Source organism: Planococcus citri, chromosome 1 (assembly GCF_950023065.1).
Source record: "Planococcus citri chromosome 1, ihPlaCitr1.1, whole genome shotgun sequence".
Classification (NCBI taxonomy): domain Eukaryota; kingdom Metazoa; phylum Arthropoda; class Insecta; order Hemiptera; family Pseudococcidae; genus Planococcus; species Planococcus citri.
The window spans coordinates 86,548,710-86,571,732 of record NC_088677.1 but is presented as its reverse complement, the minus strand read 5'-3'; the positions used below and the strand labels follow the sequence as shown (position 1 = coordinate 86,571,732).

Sequence of the window (23,023 nt, the reverse complement as noted above, 5' to 3'; positions counted from 1 at the left end):
GTATAACTTAACCAATTAGGAATGAGATCAAATGAGAGATTACTTCTTTGGTGAGTGGATGATGAGAATGATGATGAAGATCCAATAAGCAGTGAAGTGCGCTAGCTGAATCAATAAGAATAAGAGATTTATTTTGCATGCTTGAAGTTTGTTGAACTGCTAGTTTGATTGCAAATAATTCAGCAGAGAGAATAGAGTAGGATGATGGTAGTGAACAACAAATAACATCAAATTTATCACTGAGCGCTGCACATCCAACAAATGAGCCATATTTTGATCCATCTGTGAATATTTGTAGAAGTAGAATTTTACTACAGTTATATTATGGGAAAATATAAAAGTCTAGTCTAGATTGAACATACCCAGTACCCTCAGGGAGGTATCCATGGGGTCAATCTAGAATATAATCCTATCTACACTTGGTTAGTCCCCAGCAGGTGTCAATTGGGGGGGGGGCTGCCCCTAAATATTATCATACAAGTCGTTGGCTAAGTGCGAAAGGGTGCCTCGTGCAACTTGTTACTTGATACCTGTGTAAAACTGCCTTTCCACACTGAGCGCCATCTATCAGTCCAAGTTCAAATCTAAATGCATCTTCAGTGATGGGAAGGGTGCCTTGAGGTAACATAACTTTTGGTTTGAACATTTGGACTGATAGATGGTGCTCAGAGTGGAAAGACCGTTTTACACAGGTGTCAAGTAACGAATTTCACGAGGCACCTTTTCGCACTTAGCCGACGAAGTGTGCTCTAAGGTTCAATCAATAGAATACGACTATACCCTTACCCTATATGTTTATCCCCTCGAGGGACATTGCACAAGTAATATTATCATAGGAATATTTGTAAGCATGAGGCATCAAACACTTACGTAAATAAGAAAGTCAAATCAACTTCAAACACGTTGTATTGTCACGAAACTTGGTTTACAATGATTTAATTGTGGTTTGGGTGAGCAATATACTTTGTGATATCTTGACAGTTAATTTACAATGTTTTTACTTTAAACAAGGAAAAGACATGAGTACCTAAGTACACCTCGAGAAAGAATTGTGTTTGTCTTCCGGAAGTAACCCTTTCCTGACTTCTGTGCAAATAATAGAAAGTGTGCCAAGTCAGAGGACACACAGGCTATTCCATCATCTTATGAGACTCGGAATTAAGAGTAACACATACCCACAGTGGCCCCTGAGCTCCATATACCTGGCTAGTTTTATATCACCGAATTAATAGAATTAATAGATTGAATCAATAAGATGAAATAATATTGATGGACAATCCATGCCCAGTCCTGCCAGTTCAACCAAGGTAGTCCAAGGGAGAACCAGGCAGGATGGCAGTAATATGAAGACTGATTTATGAGGGTGAAAAACTAGCACAGCTCAGGGTAGAAAAATGTAAAATCGGGTGGGAGAATGGTGCGCGCGTTCCTCTGCTAGCATTGGTTAATAATTACGTCATGATAAGGGCTAATCCACCCCTATAGATAAGGAATCGCGGTGCGGATATTCGCATCAGGTTGTGTAATTATGTAATATTTTTTTCCCAGTAAGGAGGTATGAATATATTTCTCCCTCTACATATTTTGACACAATTTTGATAATTATGTATTAGTTCTTGATAGGCTCTTTTTACTGGCCTTTTTTTTCACTTCTTCGTAGAGGGCACGCTAATTCTTGAAAGTTGTGAGTCCATATTTTTTTGCATCCCTTCTCCACTCCTCCCAACAAAAAGAATTGATTTTCGTCGTATCTTGTTTAAAAAGTCCTGTTTTTTTTGCCAAACTTGCTTATAAGGTTCTGATATTTTTTCTGCCTTTGCCCCAGTTAAAAAGATGCAAAAAGCGTTGTTTTTTAGCAAAATAGTCGAGAGTGTCCATTTCTGTCCAAACTGTCAAAAAAGTGTCGCATTTTTGGTAAAATTTTTGAAGAGGTCAATTTTTGCCAAAATTGTCAAACAGTTCTGCTCTTGCCCTAAAAAATTACTGCTTTTGCCAAAATTGTTAAAAAAATTGTCAGGGAGAGTGAATTTTTGCCAATTTTTTGATGAAATACGTAATCAAGTGGTCATGATTTTGCTGAAATTGATGAGAATTTTTTGCTTTTTTTTTGCCAAAACATCCAAAAAGCTTTGATTTTTGTCTTTAAAAAATGAGAATAAATCAATGGACCGACTAATGATGTTGGCTCTTTTGTATGAATCCTTCCACATATGGAATAAATTTGAAAAAAATTGATTATTATTGATGTATGTAGACACTTTTTGAAAATTTTTCAGTCGTCAGAAGCTTTCTAAATGAGCATATTTTCAATAAAAACCCTCCCTTGGTTCTCCACATGATGTTGGCTCCCTTGAATAAAGCCTTTCTTTGTCTGATTATCTTCATTTTTAGAAACTTGAGGTGACCTAAGCTGACCTTGTTCCACTTTTTCTTCGATAAGGGGGGGGGGGTGATCTAAAGCATTAAATAGTTGCTTCATATAGGTACAGTAAAACTTGAAAAATCAAAATAATTTTTCACCAAATGAAATTAAATTTTCAACAGATCAAATGATTTTTAGAAACTTTTGGAGGGACCGAGTTTCACTTTTTCATTGTGAAGGTGGAGGGGAGGGGGGGGGGTCGAAAACATTAAATCCCTAGTGCTTTTCTGATGAAGATAGACCAAAAATCCAAGAATTGAAATTTAAAAAAAATAAACATGGAAATAAGTATTCATTTTTTTTTTTTTTTTGAAGAAGGGGACAAGTTTCACTTTTTCATCATGTGGAGGGGTTAAAAATAATATTCCTAATGAAAATGGACCAAATTTAAGGATTAGATGGTGGAAAAAATGTCAAAATTTCAATGGTTCCCATTTCTTATATATTTTGAGTACGGGGGAGGGGGAGGGGGGAGCTTCCTGGCACGACTGATGGAAGCATTGTTCCACCACTTGTAGGATGGATTCATTTATCATAAATGAGGAAAATTCCCATCATCTTATCGTATAGCCAAACCAATAAAAATTATTGTGTCAATTTTCTAATTTCCTTTTCTTTTTTTCTTTTTTTTTTGTTCTAGAGTTTATGCTGCTGTTGAACAGGAAAGGACACCAGATTAAGCTCGAATTACACGAAATTAATCGTTCACGTGCTGTATTCATGGGTCGTTGGATATACCTACATCATTTTATATCGGTGGTCTGTGCAACGTGTAAGTATAGAATTTATACTTGTTACTGTTGGTGTAAGGTCTACGTGTTATTATATTCGCGAATCAATAACACACATACATATACGTATTTGAAGTCAAAAAATCAAAAAACATATCCCATATACCCCCCAGGCAGCTCGGTTGTCGTACGATTAATACGATTATATGTATAGTTTACACTAGGGCACGATTCAGATGCGCGAGGCGAGCTGTTAAAGGTGATTTTATTAGTAGGTACCACGTGCGAAAGAAGAGGAGACGAATTCCGTATGCGTTAAAGCGATTTGTAACAATTAGAGAGACGAAACACGCAGCACGCAGCGGGTGATAAATGTCATTACAAACTGCATCTCACAGCCCCGTATACACGTAATGTAAAGAAATAGAGAGAAGAGAGGGAGAGGGTTGCATGGTACGAGTATAAAACCTTATAGCGGAAAGGTTACATCACGCGGTGACAAATAGCCAAAGAAATCGGCTTAAAATTGGCAGATTTTTCGAGGCTTTTTGATACCGGCGCGTATGACACGAGTTTCCTGCTGGGTTACATTATGATACTTTGTCATCTCGTGTATTCTGTGTCGCTGACTCTGCGTTCTATCCAGCTACATATAAACGTATCGTATCGCGGGCATTGGCATTTGTCGTGGTGGGATCAAGCCTTTTCTTCTTTCAAGTTTATAGCGTGTCGTGTCTGCGTTGGGAGATTTTTTCAGACTCTGTAATATCCGGACCGAGATAAATTGACGTAGAAAGCTGAAATTTGGGTTTGATTTCGATGGATTGGTGGACAATTTTTCTAAATCCAATTCATATTTATCAAAGTTGAAATTTTATGAGGGAAGCCTCTCTTTTAATTAAAGAAATGCAATAATCTTGAAATGCAACTTTTTTTTTCAAAAATTAAAAATCTTGCTTCAGGTATGCCAAAATTTTCCAAAAAAGTCACTTTTTACCGATAAGTTACATAAACCTAAAATTGATGTTTTAAAAATAATATATGGGTCATTCCGTGCCAAATTGGCGGATTTTTGCACGAGGGGTCTTCGATTTTTTCAAAATCAGATCACATGTGTAGAGGTCATCAAACGATGGCCAATGACGCAATGACGCAAACCGGACATTTTTTCGATTTTTTTTGGCGGAACTGTGAGGTTTCAAAGTTCTCCAAAATGACCGAAAATGGAAGATTTCAGTTGCATTTCGTGCAAAAATCCGCCGATTTGGCATGGAATGACCCTACATTTTTTTTATTCAATTTTTTTGTAGAAATCTCTGTGTTTTGCTGAAATTGTCAAAGTCTCGCTTTCTGGCAAAAATACCAAAAAATTTCACATTTTATCAAAATTGCCAAATAGTACTATTTTGTCATATTGTCGTTTTTTCGCAAACAATGTTGAGAAGTTTTTTCGAGAGGCCGGACAGACCAAACAGACGGATAAATGACCTTGAAAGGCCAGATAGGCAATAACCATGAAAGATTAGGCAAGTAGATCAGTGATCTCAAAAGGCTAAACAGACGGGTTTATGACCTTGAGAAGGCCTTAGAAAGCCATACTGACGGGTCAATGACCTAAAGAAACTACAAATAGACAGACAGACGACCTTGTGAGGCTAGACAGGTGGGTCAGCGACCTTGAGGGCCCATATCTAACAGTCTTGAAAGTTCTGCAAGTCCTGATTTTCAACAATTCTATCAAAAAGTTCTGCTATTTTCTCAATTAGACTTTATATTTTCAATTTATCATCCTTTTTCTGAAATTATCAAATTTTTGGAAAAGTTGTTAATTTTGTAAAAAAAACTACTGTTTGAATATGAAAAATTTTAGGCTAAAAAAATACCTTTTTACATCTAAGATAATGTTTTTGAAAGTAAATCTTCAAATGTTTTTGCCCTCGCTTTCAACAAAAGAGAAAAGCTTTTAGAAAGCTGTGGCTCTACTATTACGAAGGGAGGGAAGGGGAAGGGGATAATTTCATGTACCTTCGCGAAGAAACACATCTTCAAAGAGTTTGCATAGGTACTTGGAATAATTTCAAAGATCAAAAATCTGTGGACATCCTGAAGATTTGATTTGGGGGGGGGGGAGGTATACAATGGGTATCTGGGACACCCTAGTGTTGTTAGAAAATCTGTTTTTTTCTATCCATTGAATGTAAAACGACTTCTGTAACCTTTCTACGGAGCGCGCTACAAAGCGGGAGGGGCTACTTTTTGATCAAATTTTGTATAATGGTATATAAATGGAGAGGGGCGGGGGTGGGGTGAGGGGTGTAATCGATGAAATGGACCATTAAATATATTCCCATGACCAGAGAAGTACACATTTACCGAATTTCAGTCCCACAGGTGGGTTTTTCATTGCCTCCACATTTTAGGGGTCTGCCCATGCCCCTTTGAACGGGTGGGAGGTATGCAATGACTCCGACGCTTTTAGAGAAACACATCAATCAATATTGAACAGTAACTGGCTTAATATTTCAATTCTGGTGGAATTTTGACCAAGAGGGTATTTTTTGAAATTAGGGGTTGGTGGGGGCGCGTAAAGGGGGGATTCATAATTTTTTGCGTTATTTACTGCTTTCAAAAAATGTTTCTCATCAGTTTCTAGAAGACTTGGTATTTAGCTCACCATTTCCACTATGTTTTGGCATTAAAACGGCAATTTTGCGCGTTTTTCAAGTTTTGAGGTGCCACAGGGGGCAGAGGGGGTGAGGAAACCAAAAAATGAACAACCAAAATTATTTGTACACTTTTCGAAGGATATTTTCACAAAATTACATTTCCGAGTCTCAACGTCTTCCAGATCCACAATTTAGGGGGCTGAGCCCCACGCCAGGCGGAGAGGGGGGACGATGACTTCAATGGTGAAAATAGAAAGTACTGATCAATATCTAACAGCAGACACCATAATATTGGAATTCTGATTGAAACTCTATCCACAGGAATATTCTCAAAATTGTAAGCCCCATCCCCCTCATTCGAGGGGAGAACCCGAGTAGCTCCCGGTCTTAAATACTTCATTTTGGTTCCAAAATTCATCATACCAAAATTCACGCTTCTTTCATCAAATGCCATTTTTTTTCAGTTGCCACTCCACTATTACCAAAATTACAGAAAACCCATTTTTTTGATCAATTTTCCAGAATGTGTTGCCAAAAATCTGGGTTTTTGTTAAATTGCAAAAAAAAAAGTTTTTTATCAAAATGATGAAAAATTAGTGTTCTTTGGGTAAAGTTGCAATAGATTTTATTTTTTTTAAAACTGTAAAAAAAGGTCCATTTTTTGTCAAAAACTCCTTTTTTCGGTCACCTTTTCAGTAAGTGTTATTATTGTTTGCCAAAAATCTTATTTTCTGTCAAAATTGCTAATACTTAAATCTAATTTTTTAAAATCAAAATTATGTAAAAATTAGTGTTTTACCAAAATTGCATAAAATTCTACTTTTTGTTGAAATTGTAAAAAAGGCCCATTTTTTGTAAAAATTGCTAAAAAAAAAAAGGTCTAGTTTTTTGCCGAAATTGGAGAAACCCATTTTCTTGGCCAATATTCCAAAAAGTGTTGTTTCTAGCCAAAAAATCCGTTTTCCTGTAAAAATCTGCAAAAAAAGAAATGGAATTTTTTATCAAAATAGTGAAAATAAAATCAATGGTTTTCTACCAAAATCGCAAAAAAGTCGAAATATCCTATTATTTGTCAAAATTTTTAAAAAGTCTAGATTTTTGCCAAAATTGCTGTAATTCCATTTTTTAGTTAATTTTCCAGAAAGTTTTTTTTGCTAAAGAATCTGCTTCGTTGTCTAAATTGTAAAAAAAACCACCTTTTTGTCAAAATTCCCAGAAAGCTTCGTTTTTGTTAAAATTGTGGAAACCTCTTTTCTTGGGTCAATTTTCTATAAAACTTTGTTTTTTTCGCAGAAAATCTAATTTTCTGTCAAAATTGCCTCAAAATCAATTAAATTTAACTCATCTAAACATCTGCGTTCTCCTGCCAAAATTGCGAGAAATCCTACTTGAAAAAATTTTGATTTTTCCCCTATGTTGGCTCAAATTTGATTTTCGAAAATTTACCATAAATTGAAAAAAAACAAATTTATTTAGCACCTGAAATTCTGGCAGGTGATACCTAGCTTTGTCCGGTTCAACAAATTTTTGTCTTAGTTGGGGTTTTTTGATTGTCAGGATATTGAAATTGAGGCATAAAATAAATTTTAGTTTTTCAACTTCATTGTTTAAAATCTAGTTAATTACAATTTTCAAAAAAACTACTGAAGGTTCCAAAATAACTCAAAATTGCTGGAAACTGTTCCCAATCAATTTTGGGTGGTCGAAAAACACAGCACCTGTAACTATATATCAAATTTCAGCTTTCAGGGTCAATTTGATTAAATTTTGATTCCCCCTCCCCATTTTTGGCCCAAAATTTGATTCACAAAAATTCGAAAAAAATTGAAAAATACAATTTATAGCGCTTGAAATTTTGACTCGTGGAGTATTTCTTTCAACGCATTCGATTTAGGCTGGTCTGGTTAGCATTTTTTTTGCCCGTTAGGAAATCTCAACTGTGAGAAAGTTTAAGACCCCAAACAGCTGTGAATTGCACCACATTAATTTAACCAAACCCCAATAAAATTAACGCCAGCAAATCGTTCACAGCCAAAGGAGCCATCTCATCAAAAAAAATATTTTCAAATTTTATACGAGGAAATCGATCTATAGTCGAATTTCTTACACTCTTATTGCGAAAAAATTTCAATATTATTGCATTATCGTATAAAGTGAATTATGGAGATTTGAACGCAGACTTCTTGAAACGTTACGCACGTGTAGTACACCACCTACCTACATACAGCAGGTAGGAATTACCTATAAAATGATCTGTTTGAAATCACGAGTGATGAAACTACATACGTCAATCGATCCCACATGTCTGCGTTTCTCGCAAATACCAATATTTTATCACGTATAAGAAATACTGACGTCAAATCATCGTAGCTATGGGAAGCAGACAGTCTGCCTGTGCCTGAACCCGCGTGCAGTTTTCATAAACACACAAACACCAGAATGCAAAAAATCGAGTCGTGTTTCACTATACCAAAGAATTTGTCACAAGACATACCGAGGCTTTAGCAACCATAAAATTCATTTTTTTTCCACGTAAATTTCCATCGTACGATAGGTATTGGGTATCCTTGAAGGCTTCAAAAAAATATTGACATCGTTATGCGAGGATCGAGGATACAGCTATGGGAATGATTGACGGGGAAGTTGTGCACAGTACCAGGTCGTTTATCAACAGAATAACATAATGTCATCGTAATACGACGATGATAAATGTGGCACGAAAAGCGACGAGCTACACTGCATCCATGTTTCTAAAAAACAATCAGCGATTGGTGGTTCACACTTGTGGCATGTAGAATACATAAAATTAACGTGCTATAGCCTCATTGGCTGTCTAACCTATAAAACAAATGAACCAATCTGAGCTACAACGTATAGCCAAACCACATGGGACATACTGTATGGTAATAGTAAATGTAGGTAGAGGTACCGATCATTCATGATAATATGACATTTAAACTAACTCGATGGATGTACAGTATGCTCATTAGATTTGATACCTAGAAGTTTTATTGATACGTATAGGTTGTCAAAAAAATCAAGGAATAACGCGTGACTTGGAATTTTTTTCTGGCTAATGGCGAAAAAACCAAACATTTTACGAGCTGAATTTCATTCTTCAATGTTTCCAATTCAATTTGAAAAACTGAAAATGTCAGTACTTTTTTCACATTTTAAGTTTTTTTTGGCATCAAGGTAGGGTTTTTTTGGGGGGGGTGTTTGTAATTACTTGATAATTACACTCGTCGTGTGAGCTTTAAATCGAGTTGTTAAGGTCAAGTTTTTTAATTAGGTCTAAGAATTTTTTAATTTCGGAAGTATCGTCTGGTATGAATAGGGATCTTTCATCTATTTGTAGGGAGGTGTTGGACAGATATAAGTTCTGACATGCAGAACTGGCATGTGGGTTTTGGGGTCTTTTCATAGAGGTGATTGTGGGTGATTTTTGTGTGGCCAATTCTCAATCTGGTTATAATGATTTCTTCGAGTCTATTCAGTTGAGATAGGTTTTTCCAAGGCTGAGTAGTTTTTTTGTGGTGAAAGAGCTTGTTTGATGTTTGGAGGGACCAAAAGTTTTGCCATTTCTTAAGTGTGTTTTGGGTAAAGATAGATTTAAGGTCGTCAGCTGTGATAAATGTGAGAGGAGAAAGAGTAGTGGCGGATTTTGCATTTTTATCTACAAATTTCATTTCCTGTGATTCCAACATGGCTGGGTACATACATAAACTGGATGGAGAAGTTTGAATTTTGTAAATCAAATAGAGGTTTATGGATATTTTGAATTAGAGGGTGGTCAGAAAATAGATTTTGGATAGCAGTTAGTGAGCTGAGAGAATCACTCTGAATTAAGAAAGACTTATTTTCTGATTCATAAGTGAATATATCACAGAGACAGTGGAAAATAGCTGCGATTTCGGCAGTGTAGATTGAAGAGCAGTTGTGGATTTTAAAATTTGAAATTTTATCATTAATTGAGTAGGCATACCCCGAATGAAGTGTTGGTATTTTTGATCCATCTGTAAAGCAGAGATTGAATTTTTTGTATTCTGATAAGAGTTCAAGATAGTTTTGTTTTATTACTAGTGGAGAGTGGCTATTTTTTGGGTAGTTAATAAATTGTGTATTGACTTGAGGAGGCCTGAGGAGCCAAGGGGGATATGATATTGGTTGTTGGATGAGTGTTTCAGGATTGATTTGAAGATCATTCAACATTGTGATGAAATTAGAAATGGGTCCTTCTATATGACCAAAATGTTGGGGGTTGGGTGGGTTAATTGAGTTTTGGAGCGGATGGGAATGGTTGGTGGATGCATTTGAGATAAATTTGTTTGTTATGAGAGTTCTTCTAAAATCTTGGGGTAATTCTGCTGCTTCACAATAAAGGCTATCTATTGGAGAGGAATAGAGGGCTACTAAACAGATCCTTAGGGCTGAATTTTGAATTGTTTTTAGGATATTAGAAGTTTTATTTGAGATATTTGCAAAACATGGGCTTCCATACTCAATTTTACTTCGGATTAGAGATTTATATAAGTGAAGTAGGAGTTTGCAAGATGGATTATATGTACTTGGAATTTTTGATTATTTTCAACAGATTTAGGCGTTTCATGATATCTGATTTTACTTTTAGAAAATGAGGAGTCCAATTTAGTTTTCTATCAAAAGTTAAGCCAAGAAATTTAGTTGTGGTTTTAAATTCTAAAGAGTGTCCTTTGAAGTTGAGAATGAGATCTGGAGGAATCTTATTTTTTTTAGTGAAACCGCACAACAATTGAAGACGTCATAATAAAAAGGGGTATATATGACACATATGACCTTTTTGAGACGAATCCATATTGTTATTCGTCAGACCTTCCTCTATCATATGAGACCACCCCCACTTCACAAAGTCAAAAAACCAGTGAGATATCGCCATTTTAAAACTGGGAAGTCGATTAAAAATTTACTTTTTCAGAGATAATGGGTTACTCATGGTCGATTTTGTGTTGTCAACCATTATTTACCTGGTTTAAACCCAAAAATTTGCTCAAAAACATTTTTAAATTAAGAAAAAAAATTGGCCAAAAAACTTGTCTTTCATGCTATTTTTTTTACTTAACATACAGCGATCTTTTTTCAGAGATAATGGGTTACTCATGGTCGATTTTGTGTTGTCAATCATTATTTACCTGGTTTAAATCCAAAAATATGCTCAAAAACATTTTTAAATCAAAAAAAAATTGGCCAATTTTTCGCTTCAAAAAGGACATATAATTTGAAATGTTAGAGCGCTTACCGCTAACACACTGTTTCCTCCAGACTGATGGTGCATAGCATTTCATATAGTTAGATAGTGGGAAAATAAGATAAAATCGTCACCATGTTCAAATATGCACATTTCTAAACTTCACAAGCACTCAAACTTTCAAACAGTTTTTTCTCAAAATACAACTTTCACACATATGTCCTTTTTGCTATGACGTCGACGTCTTCAATTGTCGACGTCAACATTTACATCAACTACATTTTTTTCCAACATAATGATGGAAAAGTGATCAATTAATTATTTAGTATGAATCTTCTGTCCGTACAAAAGCTAGGTAAATGAGAATTTTCAAAATTTTCTCATTATTTTTGATACCTCGACATGCCATCTCGACAAGTAGATGTATTTGATGCTCAAAATTTACATCTACAGCTATGTCGGCCAATTTTTCAGAATTAAAATTTCTGTTTTAGTGTTTAAAAGTTTAGTATACATTCAAAAATATGATCTTGTTCAATGAGGAAAACAAATTTTTTAGGGCATTGATGAAATTATTCACTTTTCCACAGTTTGGAGTTGTAGATGATATGATGTTGATATTGTGGATGTATTTGTTGATGTTGAATTTCACATCAACATTAACATCGACTTGTCAACATGAAAATGGATTAGTTTAATACTCTTAGATAAAGTATTGCACCATCTTTGATATAAGGAATTTCTGTTCAACTTTTTGATTATGCAGACTTTTCATCTGTACTTCTACGGAAGTGGACTTTGCATCAATGCTGTTATCAGCACGAGCAATAGCCACATCAGAGGAATCATTTTTGGAAAAAAATTCAAAATTTTAAAACTCAGATTTTATAACTTTATGAAGCGGGAGGTCGACATGAATTTCGATGTGAATGTCGATCCATCCACATCCGTCACTTTTGGATGCCCCATGTCGATGTGAATTTCGACCTTGTGTCGAGCCAATTGTTGACACAAATGCGGATCAACACATCAGTCGACAATTACATCGACAATTAGCTTGACACAGGGTCAAAATTCACATCGACATGTGGCATCCAAAAGTGACGGATGTGGATGGGTCGACATTCACATCAAAATTAGCATGGTCATTGTTGTACCAGATACAGCGGGTTTTTGACTCGAAGAAGGTTAGACCATTAGAATCTGCCCATGATTCAATTTTTTCAAGGGTTTCTTGGATTACTTGAAGAGCTATAGTTGAATATTATTTGAACGAAAGGAAATGTTTATATCATCAGCAAAGATTCTCAGTGAAATGGGTCTAGAAACAACATTGGAAATGTCATCAATCAAAAGTATAAATAAGACTGTGCTAAGAACTGAACCTTGGGGGACTCCATTTTCAATTTCAAAAAATTTTGAGTATGTATTGTTAACTCTCTCACTCTAAAAGTACAGTTTGTTAAGAAATTCTAAATAACGTAGGCCAAATGTCATCTAATTCCAATGGAATGTAATTTTTGGAGAATTTTATAATGCCAGGCTTTATCAAATGCCTTTTCAAGATCAAAAAAGACTGAAAGAGCATTTTCTTTATTCTGGAAGGCTGAACTAATTTCTTTTTGGAGACTAAAGAGGTGGTCTAGGGTAGATCTTTTCTTTCTGAAACCACTTTGATAAATGCTAAGAGAGTTCGAGGAATCAATATACCAATTAAGATGTTTAATAACCATTTTTTCAAGTATTTTGCAAGGAACTGAAATTAAGGAGATGGGGCGATAACTAGATGCTAGATTTGGGTTTTTATCAGGTTTTAATATTGGAATGATTGTTGCAGTTTTCCACAATTTTGGGAAGGAAGGTATTTGATTACTAAAAATTCAAAAACTTATACTTTTTTGGTATTATTTTTTGGAATTTTCTTTGTACTTATCATAGCAATACTCTTTTCGGAAAATTGAACAAAAAAATATGTTTTCTGTTATTTTGATAAAAATGAGGCTTTTTGGAAATAGTTGTAAAAGTGAACATTTATTTCACAGTTTTGCCAAGAAAGTAGATTTTTTGCAATTTGACAAAAAATATGATTTTTTTTAGTAGATATTTTTGATTTTAAAAAAGGATTTGCTACAGCAAAGAATTCAAGACGTTCGTTCGGGAACTTTTCACCCAAAAAAAATTTTTTCTATAGTTTACAAAGAGTTTTTTTGTAATTCTGATGAGAAACAACTTGTCTACTTTTTAAAAAATAATAATAAAAAAAAGAACACGAAATACCAATCAAAATATCGACTAAATCGCGATTAAAATAGTCATTATTATTGCAACACTAACTGGCGAATAAAAGAAGCAGAAAATTAGTTAGGTAGGAGGCGTATTGATACAAGTACGATAGTATAGGAATCGAAGTGGAAAAGGTTATAATGGGCTGGTTCGGTTCGTACGCCCCTTCAACGCCCCGGTATTTATTACAAGTATAAATATTAACGATAGTAATTGATATCTATACGTATACTTCCTGTTAGAAGCGGAGAAATATTTGACTAATATCGATATAACAGGTCGATTGTTGTAGGCCCATTTTGCACGCGGTTTATCATCCCCTAATTGATAACAATAGACGAATTTCACGGCATATTGTACAGGCGCGGGGGGGCTTTTCACCGCTTTCAGATCCGACGTCGACGATAAGATTTGGGAGGCTGCAGTATTGTGATATCTGTCTATTCTAGTACAGTACAGTGTAGGGCTAGGGTGATGCTGTACATTACATTGTGTGGCGTGTCTTTGTGGACACGCAAGTTTTGACTTATTGTTCGACCCATTGTACAGGATAATGTATATGAATTGCCACTGTCGAATTAACATTTAGCCTAGCGTTAGATGTCGATAAAAGGAAAACTCGCCGCGGCGAAAAAATACTCACTCGTATGTGGCAGCATTAGTGAAATTTTTCACGCTTAATTGAAATCACTAATAAATGGGGAATTTGCGTACGTATGTTTGGTACTTGAAGATGTACTAATAAGTGTACGAATTTGGTAATTGATTGAGGCGTATATGTGTAGCTTGGGCGTCGTTGTAGGACTTGCTTATTCGTACATTTGAGCAAACAGAATATGGTAACGAATGCGAGAATGATTCGTACATGTATAGAGGCAGACGTTTCACGAATTGACGATTGTGTAGCATCCGAAATCTTGAAATTGTGTCTCTGGAGAATTATACCACGCGGCTTTTTGTCTATACAAACAAACCACCCTATTCTGGGTTTTTTTTTTTTTAATCATCGCCAATTTCATTTACATACCTCTTTATTTACTTGATGGGCTATGTAAGCGTGCAATTTGTTGGATCGATGATGGCTTTTAATTTGCGATGATTATGGTAAGGGAGGCAAAGCGATGGGTTTCGTTTACGATCAGAAAATTGATTCGTAGATTGAAAAAAAAAATAGTAAAAAATGAAAAATTCTGCTGGAGGCTCCAGAACGGTTTAAAATCACCTCCAGTTAACCAACCATGTTGAAATTGGGCTAAGAATAGAGTATGTTTTACTTTCCTAATTTCGTTTGGCAAAATTTTGCGAAAATTTCATCTTTTGAAAAAATACCGGAGGCTCCAAAACTGCTCAAAACGGTTGAAATTACTTCCAATCGATTCGGCAGGTGTGAAAAAGGGCGTAAACTTTTTTCTGGTCAATTTTCTAAAAATTGTTGTTTTTTGCCAAAAATCTGCTTCTTTGTCAAAATGACCAAACAAAAGTTTTTTGAAATCAAAATTATCAAAAAATGAGTGTTTTTTGCTAAAAAATCTGTATTTACTCAAAATTGCCAAGAAAAAGTTTTTGGCCAGGCTTATTAAAAAAATCAGTGTTCTTCTGCCAGAATTACCAAAAATCCTTATTTTTTGTAAAAACTGTAAAAAAATGTCCACTGTTTGTCAAAATTTGCCAAAGAAACAAATTTTTGGTCAAAATTGCAAAAAATCTATTCTTTTGGTCAATTTTTTAGAAATTATTGTTTTTTTGTCAAAAATCTGCTTCTTTGTCAAAATGACCAAAAAAATCAGTGTTCTTCCGCCAAAATTGCAAAAAGTTATACTTTGGTACTTTTTTGCCAAAACTGTTAAAGATCCATTTTTTTGTAAAACTATCCAAAAAACCTCGTTGTTTTTTGCAAAAATTCCAGAAAACCTTTTTTTTTGATAAATTTTTTTGGAAGCGTTGTTTTTTTGCCAAAAATCTTGTTTTCAGTCAAAATTGCCAAAAAATAGTTTTTTTTAAAATTGTCTAAAAATTGGTGTTTATTTACCAAAATTGTAAAGAATCGTACTTTTTTGTCAAAATTGTAAGAACAGGTCCATTTTTTGTCAAAATTGCCAAAAAAAGCCAATTTTTTCCCAAAATTGCATAAAATTCCTTTTTATGGTCAATTTTCCAGGAAGTAGACTTTTTTGTCCAAAAATTCCAGAAAACCCTTTTTTTGATAAATTTTTTAGGAAGCGTTGTTTTTTTGCCAAAAATCTTGTTTTCAGTCAAAATTGCCAAAAAATAGTTTTTTTACCAAAATTGTCTAAAAATTAGTATTTTTTACCAAAATTGCAATGAATTGTACTTTTTTGTCAAAACTGTAAGACTCATCATGTCCATTTTTTGTCAAAATTGCCAAAAAAGTAAGGTCTAGTTTTTTCCCAAAATTGCATAAAATTCATTTTTTTGGTCAATTTTCCAGGAAATGTTTTTTGTCCAAAATTTTTTTTTACTGTCAAAGTTGCCAAAAAATCTAGTTTTTTCCTGAACATAGAAAAAAACTCCTTTTTGGGTCAGTATCCAAAAAATGTTTTTTGTCAAAAAATCTGCTTTTCTGTCAAAATTGCCAAAAATGAGGTTTTTTAAAATCAAAATTATCAAAAAATGAGTAAGTGCATTTCTAGCTAAAAAATCTGTTTATTTTTTCAGAATTACCAAAACAAAGTTTTTTGGCCAGGTTTATTAAAAAATTAAGTGTTCTTTTGCCAAAATTACAAAAAAATCCTTTTTTTTTTGTAAAAACTAAAAAATGTCAATTTTTTGTCAATTTGCCAAAAAAATGAAATTTTTGGTCAAAGTTGCCATAAATCTATTCTTTGGTCAATTTTCCAGAAATTGTTTTTTCGCCAAAAATTTGCTTGTTTGTCAAAATGGCCCAAAAAAAAGGTTTTTTCACCAAAATTATCAAAAAATCAGTGTTCTTCCGACAACATTTCAAAAAGTTTAACTTTTTTTGCCAAAACTGGAAAAGGTCCACTATAGTCCGGCATATGACAATAGGAGTAATTGCACCGCCCCCCCCGCCGATCCTCCGGGACAACTTTTTTCTTAAAGGGGACATCCTAAGGAACATTTTAAAGCAAAGTTGCCAAAAAAAAAGTTGGCCTTACTTACAAAATTACAAAATGGCGGCCATTTTGATTGACAGGTCAGCCGAAATCGCAGATTTTGCGTTTCAACATAAGACTTTCACGAAATTTTTCAAACTTTACAAAGGTAGATCGAAAGATCATGCAAAAATTTATCACCTGTCAAAATTTCAAGTGCTAAAGTGCGTTTTTCGATTTTTGGTGAATTTTTGAAAATCCAATTTAGGCCAAAAATGAGGGAAAAAATCAAAATTTCACCAAATTGACCAAGAAAGCTGAAATTTGGGATACACCCTATTTTCGTCATGCCAAATCGATTGGAAACGGTTTCAACTCGTTTTGAGCAGTTCTGGAGCCTCCAGAAAATTGTTGAAACTTTAAATTTTCACGAAATTTCATCAAATGGAGATGGAAAGCTGAAATTTACTCTACAATTCAATTTCAACACCCTCTGAAGACGACTTCACCTGGGTTCAAGTCATTTTGTGGCCTCCAGCGACTTTTTTGAAAATTACTGGAGCCTTTTGAAGCTTCCAGCTACTTTTAGGAAATTTCAATTTTCCAAAAAAAAAGTCATACAACCTTTCAAAAAGTTGCTGGAGGGACCAAAACGACTTGAAATTCACCTGCAGTCAACTTCGTAGCGTATTGAAATGAGTTTGCAGAATGAATTTCAACTCTCCATCTTGGTTTGATAAAATTTTGGGGAAATTTCAAGTTTCAAAAATCTACTGGAGGCTCCAGTAATGTTCAAAAAAGTCGTTGGAGGCTCTAAAATGACTTGAAATCAACCAGAAGTCGTTTTCAGAGGGTGTTAAAATTGGAGTGTAGAGTAAATTTCAGCATTCCATCTCTATTTGATGAAGTTTTGTGAAAATTTAAAGCTTCAAAAATCTGCTGGAGGCTCCAGTAATTTTCAAAAAAAGTCGCTGGAGGCCCTAAAATTACTTGAACCCACCTGAAGTCGTCTTCAGAGGGTGTTGAAATTGAATTGTAGAGTAAATTTCAGCTTTCCATCTCCATTTGATGAAATTTCGTGAAAATTTAAAGTTTAAAAATATGCCGGACTACTATTTGTGAAAATAATCCACAAAGCCTTTTTTTTTTTGCAAAAATTTCAGAGAATCTTTTTGTGTTAAATTTTTTAAAAATTGTTGTTTTTTTTTAAAATCTTGTTTTCAGTCAAAATGGCTAAAAATTGTTTTTTCATCGAAATTGTCTGGAAATTACCTAGTTATGTATGTACTTACTAAAATAGCAAAAAATCGTACTTTTTTGTCAAAACTGTAAGAAGAGGTCTATTTTTTGTGAAACTGGCCAAAAAATCTTGTTTTTGTTGAAGTGGGAGAAAATCCATATTTTGATCAATAGGTATACCAAAAAGTGTCGTTATTTGCCAAAAAATCTGCTTTTCTGCGAAAATTGCCAACAATTTTTTTTTTTTTTTGGTCAGGATTATCAAAAAATTAGTGTTCTTCTGTCAAAATTGTAAGAAATCTCTTTTTTAGTCAGAATTGTAAAAAATGTCCATTTTTTGTCAGAATTGCCAAAAAAAAGTCTATTTTTTTCGCCAAAGTTGCAAAAAATTCACTTTTTTGATTAATTTTCCGAATTTTTTTTGCCAAAAATAAAACTGCTTCTCTGTCAATATTGCCAAAAAGCCTCGTCTTTTGGTTAAAACTGCGGTAAACCGTTTTCTTTGGTCAATCCAAGAAATGATGTTTTTTTTTGGAAAAAATCTGTTTTTCTGTCTATAGATTGCCTCAAGAAAGGTCATGTTTTTTTGTCAAAATTGCAACAATGAAGTCTTGGTTTTTTTGCCAAAATTTCAGATGGAACCTTTCTTGATCACTTTTTCAGAAAGCGTTGCTCAATTATTTTCCCAAAATTGCAAAAAATCAATTTTTCTGCCAAATCTAGACCCATTGTTTGTCAAAATTGCCAAAAAACCTATTTTTTCATCTGTCAAAATCTCCAGAAGTCTACTTTTTTTTGGTATCTACAGTAATTTCATTTTGTACTTTGATCGATCAGATTTTCAAACCAAGGATTAGAATTTGAAAAGAGATTCGAAAAAAAAGGAGAAGCGTTTGTAATACATTGCCTCCAGCATTTCAAGTCAAGTATAGTAAAATTGGCATTACTATAGAATTTCCACCAAAAAAAAAAAAGAAAAAGGGATTAAAGTCCGTCTCTTGGCCCTTCTGTTACTTGCACCACTGACTCTCTCTCTCTCTCTCTACTCTACCATCGTAATCGTATAACGTATCGTGAATAAACGAGCATCCTGTACCTGGAGAATTACTGTTGAAAATACACTATCACTATCAATGAACCGTTTACGTCCGTGTCCTATTATAGAGGTCTATTTGGCATTTAGGTACTAACAAAAAAATACGTCGAGCATATACGAGTAAAAGTATACGCGAGTATATACCGCATCCACCCCCGAATCTAGTTTTACATATGTTTCGATGTTTAACTTTTCCTAGTCGACACAAAAGATTCTCCGTTTAGAGACCATTTGCTAAATACACAATGTAAAGTATTGTGTCTTCGGTAAGTAATGGTGTTTTACTCGGGTATTACCATTTACCTCTTTATAATAAGGTTATAACTCGGTCGAAGAATACCTCGCGTATACCAAATACGTGGAGTGCGGACGTATTGTACAAACCTTCCACCTTGACCGGACACCTTTCTCACGACCTCATCGTTTGCACTATATTTTATCGCATACGAGTAGAGATGGAAGTACTACAATGTACCGATTATCTAACTATAGAGATTAAGCTACCGGAAATCGACGATAAGTTATGTATTTTGGGCATACGAATGGGGAAGAAATCAGCACAAAGATGCGGAATTGTGGGCCGAATCTAAAAAAGTGCCAACGTTTGTAAGGTGCATCTCATTTACTATAACTGTGTATGTCTAGTCTGGGGACATTTATCATTGCTCAGTTTTGGACGAATGTAAGGTGCTTTTTTAAAAATATCAAGTTTTATAAACGAATCGGAATAATGTGTTGTAACAATGGTGTTTCCTTTCCGTGTTAGAAAAAGTGTGTTGAGAAATAAACTTCGGACTGGGAAGATTGCTTCAAGATGTCGATTGTTTTGCATACTCAACGCCTGAAATTTTATTTATTTCGTTTTTTCCACACGTTTTAAAATCCAGATTCTGATGTGAGTATTTCTTACCCTTGTGGATGAGTCTTTGGTTAACAAATATCGAACTTGAGTCATCTTGAGATTCTTAGACTTTCGGTATGGAGATTTTTAGATTTCTGCAATTCAATTTTAATTTTAGAACTTTGAGATTTTTTTGTTTCAATTTTATCGCGAGATTTTTGTGTCTCTGGATTTGAAGATTTTTTCTGTCTCAAGATTTCTAAATTTTTCTGATCTTGATATTTCAAATTTTTTGTGTATGTTTCGAGTTAGTTTTGTTATCTTGAGAATTTCTAAAAAAAAAAAAATAAAAAAATAATAGATCACAATTTCTAAATTTTTATGCCTTGACATTTTTTTAGCATGAAATTTTCAAGATTTTCATGTCTCAAAACTTGAGAATTTCTGTCTTTTTGTGTCCAAGATTTCAAGATTCTTTCAATCTTGCGGTTTCACGATTCTTTCGAAATTGAGATTTCAAAACTTTTCATATCTTACTATTGGTTTTATGATTTTTTTCAACTTGAAGATTTTCAAGATTTTTTCGGGTTTGAGAGTTTAAGACTTTCATGTCTCAAACTGTCAATGTTTTGTTTTCACAAAATTTTTATGTCTTATTGGTATTTTTTGAGTATAAGATTTCTACCGGTACACGTTTTTGCCTCGAAGATTCTAAGATTTTTTCGAGTCCAAGATTTGATGCCAAGATTTCGATATTTTTAAACCTCGCTAGATTTCAAATTGTTTTTCAATCTTGAGATTTCAAGATTTTTATGCCATGAAATTTTTTCATGATCACGAGATTTTTAAAATATTACTTAATGTCTCAAGATTTGAAAACTTTCTGCCCCGAGATTTAATACAGATTTTTCTTGAGATATATTTGGTTTTTTAAGATTTTCGTGTACATTTCAAGGTTTCGACATTTTTAGATCTCCAGATCTCAAAATTTGAAAATCTCGTCATTTGTTTTTGTTCTCGAGATTATTAGTCCGGCATATGACAATAGGAGTAATTGCACACCCCTCCCCCCGCCGATCCTCCGGGACAACTTTTATCTTGAAGAGAACGTCCTAAGGAACATTTTAAAGCAAACTTGCCCAAAAAAAGTTGGCCTTACTTACAAAATCGCGGTCATTTTGATTGACAGGTCAGCCGAAATCGCAGATTTTGCGTTTCAACATAGGACTTGCACGAAATTTTTCAAACCTTACACAGGTAGATCGAAAGATCATGCAAAAATTTATCACCTGTCAAAATTTCAAGTGCTTAAGTGCGTTTTTCGATTTTTGGTGAATTTTTGAAAATCCAATTTAGGCCAAAGATTAGGGAAAAAATCAAAATTTTACCAAATTGAACAAGAAAGCTGAAATTTGGGATATATTCTATTTTCGACATGCCAAATCGATTGGAAGCGGTTTCAACCTGTTTTGAGCAGTTCTGGAGCCTCCAGCAGATTTTTGAAACTCGAAATTCCCACAAAATTCCATCAAATTGGAGTTGTAAAGCTGAAATTTATTTTAAAAACTATATTCAATACGCTACGAAGTACTTCTGGTGAATTTCAAGTCGTTTTGAAGCCTCCAGCGACTTTTCGAAAATTCCAGAAGCCTCCAGCAGATTTTTGAAACTTTAAATTTTAACAAACTTCATCAAATAAAGATGGAAAGCTGAAATTTACTCTACACTCTAATTTTAACTCCCTCTGAAGACGACTTCAGGTGGGTTCAAATCATTTTAGAGCCTCCAGCGACTTCTTTGAAAATTACTAGAGCCTCCAGTAGATTTTTGAAACGCCATACAACCTATCAAAATGTCGCTGGAGGCTCCAAAACGACTTGAAATCCACCAGCAGTCAACTTCGTAGCGTGTTGAAATTAGTTTGTAGAATGAAATTCGACTCGCCGTCTCAGTTTGATGAAATTTTGGGGAAATTTTAAGTTTCAAAAATCTACGGGAGGCTCCAGTAATTTTCAAAAAAAGTCGCTGGAAGCTCTAAAATGACTTGAACCTACCTGAAGTCGTCTTTAGAGGGTGTTAAAATTGGAGTGTAGAGTAAATTTCAGCTTTCCATCTCCATTTGATGAAATTTTGTGAAAATTTAAAGTTTCAAAAATCTGGTGGAGACTCCAGTAGTTTTCAAAAAGTTGCTGGAGGCTCCCAAATGAGTTGAACCCACCTGAAGTCGTCTTCAGAGGGTGTTAAAATTAGAGTGCAGAGTAAATTTTGACTTTCTATCTCCGTTTGATGAAATGTTGAGGAAATTTCAATTTTCCAAAATCTACTGGAGGTTCCAGTAATTTTCAAGAAGTCGCTGGAGGCTCCAAAACGACTTAAAGTCTACCTGTAGCTGACTTGGTAGCGTATTAAAATTAGTTTGGAGAATAAATTTCGGGTTTCCATCACCATTTGATGAAATTTTGTGAGAATTTCGAGTTTCAAAAATTCTGCTGGAGGCTTCAGAACTGCTCAAAACAGATTGAAACCGCTTCCAATCGATTTGGCATGTCGAAAATAGGATATATCCTAAATTTCAGCTTTCTTGGTCAATTTGGTAAAATTTTGACTTTTTCCCCTAATTTTTGGCCTAAATTGGATTTTCAAAAATTCACCAAAAATCGAAAAACGCACTTCAGCGCTTGAAATTTTGACAGGTGATAAATTTTTGCATGATCTTTCGATCTACCTGTGTAAGGTTTGAAAAAGTTCGTGCAAGTCCTCTGTTGAAACGCAAAATCTGCGATTTCGGCTAACCTGTCAATCAGAATGGCCGCCATTTTGTAAGTAAAGCCAACTTTTTTTTTGGGCAAGTTTGCTTTAAAATGTTCCTTAGGATGCCCGCTTTAAGAAAAAAGTTATCCCGGAGGATCGGCGGGGGGGGGCGTGGTTGCAATTACTCTTATTGTCATATGCCGGACTATATGGGATCGTTGTGTATCGATATTTTGAGGTTTTTATTCATCAATGAGATTCCATGTAACCCCCCCTCCTTCCTCTCAAAATTTCAAGCTTTGTCTTCAAATTTCAAATTTTTTAATTCTGAGATCTGAAGATTTCTTTTAATTGGATGATTTTAAGACTTTTTTGGTCTGGAATTCTGTAAAGATTTTTATATTTTGAGGTGTTTATGTCTCGAATCTTCGAGAAAAAAAATTCGTGTGTTTTCAATACCTTACAATGGCTCCAGATTTTGAAGTTTTAATTGAAATTATGAGACGTCAAGAGTTTTATAGGATATTATTTTCAATCTCTAGATTTCAAGATTTTCCTGTTTCGAGGTTTCAATAAGGTTTATTTTGATGAAAAATTCTCGCGATTTATCTTTTGATTTCTCCAGATTCCAGGTTTTTGTTGATCTTCTCAAGTTTATACTTGATTTTTACGTTTTTTTACTGATCTAGATCTCAA

The 23,023-nt window shown here is 34.3% G+C and overlaps 1 long non-coding RNA gene across 1 annotated transcript in view; it reads left to right on the top strand.

Moving 5' to 3' along the window:
* Positions 1-23,023, top strand: part of LOC135839565 (uncharacterized) — a 212,839-nt gene that overhangs the window by 175,466 nt on the left and 14,350 nt on the right. Inside the window, exon 6 of the long non-coding RNA XR_010557614.1 lies at positions 3,063-3,194. This is a non-coding gene — a long non-coding RNA (uncharacterized LOC135839565). The remainder of the gene's footprint in view (positions 1-3,062; positions 3,195-23,023) is intronic.